General features: G+C 40.8%; 1 pseudogene; it reads right to left on the reverse strand.

The window, feature by feature from the left end:
• Positions 1–6292: 6292 nt before the first annotated feature.
• LOC132185374 (uncharacterized) lies at positions 6293–8286 on the reverse strand (annotated as a pseudogene).
• Between the last annotated feature and the right edge of the window lie 592 nt (positions 8287–8878).

The following is an 8878-nucleotide window of genomic DNA, read 5'->3' on the forward strand; positions in this document are numbered from 1 at the left end:
CCCTTCTGGGTTGTGGAATACCCAAGAAAGACACATTTAGTAGCACGAGGGTCAAGTTTATCAAAACCAAGGCCTAAATTATGAACATAGCAAACACACCCAAAAACCTTCAGTGGCAAGGAGAACGGGGATGAAGAAGGATATAAAAGAAAATGAGGAGAGGCCCCTTCTAAGATCGAGGAGGGCATCCTATTAACTAAATAACAAGTAGTGAGAACAACCTCAGTCCAAAAATGTTTGGGAACATGCATATGAGACAAGAGAAAACATGCGACATCCAATAAATGGCGATTCTTGCGTTCAGCCATACCATTTTGTTGTGGAGTGTGAGCATATGAGGTTTGATGGATAATGCCTTTATCAGACAAATAAGACGCAAATGAATGAGACATATATTCTTTAGCATTATCAGAACGCAAGATACGAATTTTCTGACCAAAGTGAGTCTTAATCATATTGCGAAAGATTTAGAAAATAGAAAATAACTCGAAATGATTTTTCATTAAAAATAACCGTGTCATACGAGAAAAATCATCTACAAAAGTAACAAAATAGGGGAATTTATTGGGCACTGTAGTAATGGGACCTCATACATCATAATGAACTAACTCAAAAGGACTAGAAACTCTAGGAACAACTCGTGATGGAAACGAGGCACGATGATGCTTACTAAGTTGACAAGCTTCGCAAGATACAGACAATTGATGACGAAGACTCGAGACTTGATGCTTCAACGTAGAGAGGGAAGGATGACCAAGGCGACAATGCCACTGAAGAGCGGAGGCTGATGACTGCAAAGCACGAGAGGGCGGTGTAGGTGCCAGATCCAGATAATATAATCCATCGACTTCATGCCCCATACCAATCATCCTCCTTGTCTTGAGATCCTGAAAAATACACAAAGAAGGATAAAAACTAACGGAACAACTAAGGGTTTTTGTAATTATACTAATAGATAACAAATTAAAAGGAAAACCAGGAACAAGGAAAACAGACAACAACTCAATTCAGGACTCAGATGGATAGTGCCTGAGCCGACCACTTTGGAGAGGGAACCATTAGCTAGGGTGACACTTTTAAGGGTAGCAACAGAATGATAATTAGAGAGGGAAGTAGACGAACCAGTCATATGGTCATTGGCGCCATAATCGATAACCCACGGGTCGCTAGTGGAGGATAAAAGACAATGAGATGCAGTACCTGACTGAACAAGAGTAGCAGTGGAAGAGGTAGAAACCCGCTTATGGGCTAAGAACTGAGCAAACTCATCTTTCGGAATGGAGATCAGATTATTCTCGAAATTGGAGCTCGAGCCAACAAGTGGTCCAGATGGGGCTGGAGAATCATCGTGAGAAGCAACCTGATTGGCAAACCCAGATGGTGTGCCATGTAAATCCCAACAAAAATCCACATAATGATTAGTACGACCACAATGAGTGCATTTGCGAGGCCTACGACCTCCAATGCGACCACCACCCCGATAATCACGATCTCCACGAAAACCACAACCACCACGATTGCCATGTCCCCCACGAGAACTACCATAACTACCACGGGCAGCAATAAAAGCAGCACGATCACCATTATGTTCCATGCTCAACAGAAAACCATGATCAGTAATAGTTGTTTGCTGAAGCCGAGAGAAAACCTCAGAAAGTGATGGGAGGTCGGAACCACCCAAAAACTGCACACGAACAGACTCATACTCAGGTTTCAAGCCGAGAAGGAATTGAACCACATCCACATCTTGACGTTGCTTTTCCATTTTTTTCAAGTCAGTAAAGAGCTGTTGATACATGTCTCTTTCCTAACAAATGGCCATAACCTGATTGTAGTACTCATCAATAGTTTGGGTACCTTGCTCAAGCCCAAAGTATTGTTTACACACCTCATAAATCCGAGTGATGTTCCCGTACCAGAATACATGTGCTCGAGATGATCCCAAATTGCTTTAGTAGTAGGAAGATAGAGATAGAAGGATCAAATGTGAGGCTCAATACTATTCAACATAAGAGATATAATTTGATTGTCGGCTTGGTCCCAAAGGTTCGTGGAGCTATTTTCCGGATTTGCCAGAGGTTTCCTTGATTGCAAATGAGAATATAGACCTTTCCCTCTCAAGTATACTTCCACAGATCATGACCAATAACCATAATTCTTTCCATGTAGTTTCACATATGTCATAGGAGTAGGACCCATTGAAGTAGAAGTAATTAAATCTAGGTTAGAAGCCAAAATGTGGTGACAATGCTGATCAATACCAAAACCAAACTACAAGATCCCACCAAAGAACGAAATGCAATGTATACAGATGCAAAAACTCAGAAAATAGCCCCAAACCGAAGCAACACCACCCCTAAAAAACTCAAACCAAGGCAGAACCGATAGAAAAGGGCAAAAAACCAACCTGAACCCACTGCAAAAGAACCTGAACTAGGCTGAACAAGAAGTGAAATGGTCAGAATAGGGCTGAACTGACTCCAAAATGACCTAAACCGGCTGCAAAATGGCCTGAACCGGATGAAAATGGCTTGAACTTGCTACAAAATGGCCTGAACCGGTCTAATCCAAACCAAGGATCACCTTATCCCTATTTCAAGTTGGGATATCCTTATCTCGAATAGAGAATAGTAACCAAACACCCATTGTCTTCTCCACAAAGTCACCGGAAGGTTGCCGGCGGCACTTAGACCATGCCGACGAGACCTAGACAACTCCGGCGACACTCAGACTTTGCCGGCGACACCTAGATTGTTGCCGACGAGACCCCGACTGCTCCGACTTTGACGAATAGATCTACCGTGGATCACAAACCCAATCTCCGGCCACCACAAAGCGTATTAGCCGCCACAGACCAAACCAATCTACTACACCAACCAACCACCAACGATGACGACGACGCCTACTTAAAACCCAGTAGTCACGAGTGCAATTCCGCTGGTTACCACGAACCCAGATCCTAGCATGGAGATGACGGCGAGATCACACCATTGACGACTGTGAACTCGGCACCATCTCCTTCCACGGGCATGTAAGCCAAAAAACTCTTTCGATCAGTAGGAGGAGGAATGGGGCGAAAGAGAAAGAAAAAAAAAAAAAAATGAACGGAGATAAATATCACTATCAAGCAAAGGTATAAACCTTAGACTCTGATACCATGTCAATAGGGTTGCATGGAAAAAGTTAGAGAAGAAAAGGAGACTCGTATCTTATGTTACGTAGCCTACCTCAAACATATTATTATATAAGTTGAAATAATTATGACAAAGACTAAAATACCCTCAAAAGCCTAATGCATTCTTCTAACAATATATATTAAAAAAAAGCGCAACGCACCTCTAAGTGCACAAGATAGTATACATAGGTAGCCCAATTTAAACTTAAAGACAAAACGTAAGAAGACCCAACCCAAAAACCTAACTAGTAACCACAACCAAACGGTAAACCAAAGAAAGAACCCAAAAAACCCAAAGACTGAAACCCACAATGGCCCACCATCAGCACTAAAAAACACAAAGCCCCTAATGCACCTCTAGAGGAAAGGAAAATGCATTTTTGGTCCCAACACAACCCCGTCGGCGATGGCACCTCTCCGGAGAAGGTCTCTCTCTAGCCTCATAATTGATGGAGCATTCTAAATTCTTGAGTTCTCTCTTTCCTTTTACCTTAGAGGTATAGGGCTTCCGCTCCTTTTCAATTTTTGAAAAGAGATTCAAAAGACTTTTCTCATCACCTCCTTCACCATTAGACAGTCCCACACTGGAGGCGACTTTCACTGCATCTAGCACCACTTCTGAATATTTCTCCACCCCCTTCTCCGAAGGTTCCGCTACAACCTTGGCAAACAGCTCCTTGTTCTTATGCAGCTGCTTAGCAATCTTCTCCTTCACCCTCCGGGCATACCCTATTTGAGATTTAGAAACAGAGGAGTAAATTGGAGCACCACTCTCCGACATGCGAGGAAAAAGTTCGCTTATTCTCAAACCCAACTCAGCCGCGTGCTTCTTCGAAGAAGAACAGATCTATGAATCTTCAACTACAACCTTAGAACCCTTTGTTGACAATGAAGCCTCCTTCATCCCAAGCAAAGAAAAAGAAGAAACATTTCTAGACCCTAAAAACCCGCAACATAGCAACCCTTTCATCGAAGCAGTCTTAACAGGATCAACCGCCTTTGCCGGAACAACACCAACTCCCACCGGATGGACAGAGACCACCGCCAGAGACAGTGGAGAGACAAGGACCTCCGTCTTATCAACAAAAGAAATAAAAAAATCTCCAATACTGGGCATGGTACTCACCAGAGTCGACAACCAGTTTTGGGTATTCTCCGACAGCAGAGCAGCCTCCGTCAAAGAGACAAAGGCCGCCACCGTACCATGAGACACAGACACCGACGTACAACCCTGTTGAGGTAACTCTAGATGCACCTCCGCCAATGATGGCCCCACCAACGTAAGCTCGAAATCATCGCTGGAAACCCCGACGAGATCACCGGCGATCGGCGCAAATGCCTCAGAAACACATCTCCCTACGAGCGGCTGGAGAATCAACATCTCTTGGCGAGGCAGACCTGCACTATTGAGACTTAGGCAAACACTTAACATGCCGCTTCATACCCCTGCGCCAACCTGACTTAAGATACCCAGCGTGTTTGGGCTTAAGGAAAGGCCCAAACCAGAGACCTTGTAAGCCTTTTAAAAAAAAAGAAGAAAAAAAAAAAAACCCATCATTTTTTCCTTAAAGGTAAGACACCCAGCACAACTATTAGTCCTTTAACTAACCTAGCTAGGACCCGGCCCAAATCAGAACGAAAAAGACCTAGCATCGTCTTAGTCTTCTTCTTCTTCTTCGTATGATCAGCCGCCGGGATAGAACATGTAACAGAATTAGTTGGCTCCGGTGACTCCAACTCAAAACAATCCACCATCACCCGCGATTCATAATCTCCGTACCCGGCTCAAAAGAGTCCTTCACCGGGAAAAGATCAAGAGGTTGCGAAGATCTTATCCTCCTTCCAACAGGAAGCACCTCAGAACCAGACGCCAATCGAAGAACCTTCGCAAAGGAGCGCCCAGGATGACATCCAGAGATGGATTCTCCCAAACCAAGCTTGCGCTACGTCCTTGGAACTGGGTGCACAGAGGCCTATGGAACCAACATCCTCCACAACTCATTTGCAAACTGATGCCATCCCCTCCCACCACGGCCCTCAGGTAGCCAAATGATTCCTTTATGATAAGTGTCAAATATTGCATATTTGGACCACTTTATTTACATTAGTTAATCCTTTAGCTGTGTTGTTATTTAATATTTTGTGTTAGTTTTGTGTTTTTAATGTTTTGTAAGTCATTAAATAAAAACTACAACTTTAAAGGAAAAAATGCAATGTTTGGAAGAAAGCATACTTTGAGAAGACCTAGATGATGTGGTTAAGTCTAACCAAATCCAAGAAAAGGTTAAATCGGATTAAAGATCAAGTTGGATTAAAGTTCAAATTGGATAAAATTTCAGATTTGATTCAAATTCAGATTCTGCACACGTCTCAGTATTTTGACCATAACGTTCTGCTTAAATATCGGATTGAAGTGATTTAAGCGGCATTGGAAAGATAACTCAAAATAATACAGTTCATTATGAAATAGGATTTTCCTAATTCGGACGGTTACTATGCCAAAATCGCCTCGCAATTAAAGGACACAAATCTGGACGAATCCTATTCCGATTTCACACTTCTATTTTGACTGGGAACAGACCTTCGAATTATTTAGATTTAATAGGGCTTTTAGGACTTTCCTAGGCCTATAAATAGATCTCTTTGCATTCAAGAAAAGATATAGAATTCCAGAAAGCAAAATTCTACAGTTTTTCTCTTTTTAGTTTAAGTTTTCTTTAGATGTAGGTTTTATTTTTATGTAGAGCTAAATTCCCAATTAAGGTTGGGGATGAAGCCTCACCAATGAAGAACATCAATACTTTCAGAACTTGAAGGATTAAAGTTTGACGTAGTAAAGCAGAATAGAAAGGAAATGAATGATGTTGATTTTAATGGGGATTTCAAAAATTGAAAGATGGATAAGAGATATGTTGATGATTGATGATGATGACAACCGGAGAGGGAGTCAAAACCTACAGAAAAATGGGTGGCATCGCATGGGCTACTACAATCTGCAAAGTTAACATAGTAAGATATCATGCAATATAAAACATTTCTTGATTTTTTTTTTCTTCTTACAGCTCCATGTCAGCATAGTGAGATAGTGATATGGTAGATAACACTACTCTTTTTGATAATGCCAACATTGCCAAGTCGTCAAGATATTCGATTACATTTTCATGTTACCCTTTGCATGTAGGAGCACGAAAATATCATTTCCCTGTCTCTATGCCAAAATCTATTCATCTTTGGTTTGCATTGCTGTTGCTGTTTTTGGAATATATGCCAAAATCCATTTGTCTATACTACACATTGCAGACTACTATGGAAGTGAGCAAAGGATCAGAAGCACCAGTAATAACAGCACCCTCGTTTCTTGCATCCAGTAGATAATCCAAAGCTTTCTCTGTAATAATCTCACCCGGGATCAGAACTGGTATTCCTGGTGGATATGAACATATAAGCTCCCCACAAACTTCCCCAAGGCACTCTGCTATACTCACCTTCTTTTTACTTGCAAAAAAGGCATCCCTGGGAATCATGCTCATTTTGATGTCTGCATAGGGTGTAAAGCCACTATGCTGCAATCTCCCTTTACCTCCGTGGATTGGTGCATGAGTTCCTGTTAGATGTTTGATTCCTGATACAAGCCTCTGAATATGATCTCTACTAGTTCCAAGGTTAATTGCGAAAGTAAATGATCCCAACAAGTTCACAAATGATCTCTACATAATATCTCATCCGCTTCATAACCAGACAAACCAAGCTGCCAAACACCAATAGTAAGTCGCAAAGGATCAATGGCAGGAAAGTTAGAAAAGCTTGCAAGGTCAAACACTGAAATGCCTGGTATTTCTTTGATCAAATGTTTTGCTTCAAAGGCCAATTGCATTGCTTTGTTGAATATGGTGTCTGGGTTTTCACTTAATTGAGCTCTAGCAGTATCTAATGATGCTAAAAGCAAATAACTATGGCTAGTGCTTTGAAGAGTTTGGAGACATCTACCGATTCTTTCTCTATCTACAATATTCCCTAACAGCATCGATGACTGCGTAAGAGAGCGTAGAACTTTATGAGTGGACTGTACAGCCAGATCAGCTCCTTGCTGGAGGGCTGAATTAGGCAGCTGGGGATGAAATCCTAGATGTGCCCCATGAGCCTCATCAACAATCAAAGGAATTCCATGAGAATGACAAAGCTTGGAAATCTCGGTCAAGTTGCTGCATATACCGTGATAAGTAGGGGAAGTGATGGCTGCTTCTCGACCTTCCATCTCTAATTCCTTGATTGCTTGCTCTACCTGTAAAAACGGCCATCTTGATTCATAATATATAGTTTGAGTAGAAAAAAGGCTGTTAAACTGTTAAAATAAAAGAGACAAAGAAAAGGTCACCATGATGAGATTTTTTTGTCCCTTTAAATTAAACTTTTCAGAATTAGATCTTGACCGCTTTAACTATTGAATCCAAGGGTTACATTGGAATACCAATTTCTTATCAGCAATAAACTTCCTTTAAAGGTTAAAAGACAAAACATGTTAACAATGCTTTGAAAATGAAAACAAGTATTTTAAACTTGCCTGTGATGCAGTCGCACCACGAGCAATGTCCTAGTCAAAATCGTACTGGGGAATGATGCACTTTGGTTGTGCACCTGATAATACCATGGCAGATATAGCTGATATATGGGAATTCCAAGGAAGAATTAGAAATTCTCCAGGAGAACAAGTTGCCATTATTGCTGCTTGGACTCCATAAGTGGTACCTCCAACAAGAAACCATGTCTCTGATGATCCAAAGAGTTTGGCTGCTTGTCTTTGTGCATCTAAAATAGGCCCCTCTGGAGAAAACAGGTTGTCAAGCTCCGGAAGCTCAGGCAAATCATGAACAATTGGTCTTAAACCAATTAGCTGAGATAATGAAGATGGAGCAGCGCGTCCTCTGTTATGCCCAGGGAAGTGAAAACTGGCAACGCTTTGTTCGGCAGAAGCTTTCAATGCACTAACCAAAGGAGGTGGGTTGAAGCAACTTTTAAACCCATTAGATGGCACAGTATTCTTTTATTGGTTCACTTTTAATGAAACTCCTCAAGTTTTGATAGTTTTCAAACCTCAAATATAACAGAACCATCATTCCTGAACCTTTTGATCCTTCAAACAGAAGAATTGAATTGTAAGACAATTTTTTTTTCTCTCTTCATTTTTCTTCCCACTTTTCCCTCTGTGATAACAATTAAGGAATTTATAGATTTTACAACATAAAATGCTGATTTTGCCTCAAGCCTACATCAACTGTACAATTTCTGTAAAATTAAAATATAACCCGGATGTGTATGATTTAAAGAGGGAAAAAGAAAAAAGAAAAAAAAGAAAAAAGTCCTCTTGTAATCTCACAAGTTTTGTACCCCTAGCATTTCTCTAAAACTTATTCTTAGAAATTGTTTTCAAAAGTATCCCATTATAATGCTATATTACATGTTAATTTAAATCTTCAATTTGATATACACAAATTTTTGATGGTTACAATTGAGGATGGATAAATGAGCTATAAAATATTTGATGCTCACCCATTGGGATATCAACCAAAACTTATGATCTAAAGCTATTCAGGGCCTCTTTTCTTGTACCATGCAAATTGAATGACCCATTTTCATTTTACATGTGCTGAAGGTACAAATCCGTCATCTTGAATGTCACGCCAAAAAAGTTGGAGCCATTATCAT

Source organism: Corylus avellana, chromosome ca6 (assembly GCF_901000735.1).
Source record: "Corylus avellana chromosome ca6, CavTom2PMs-1.0".
Classification (NCBI taxonomy): Eukaryota; Viridiplantae; Streptophyta; class Magnoliopsida; order Fagales; family Betulaceae; genus Corylus; species Corylus avellana.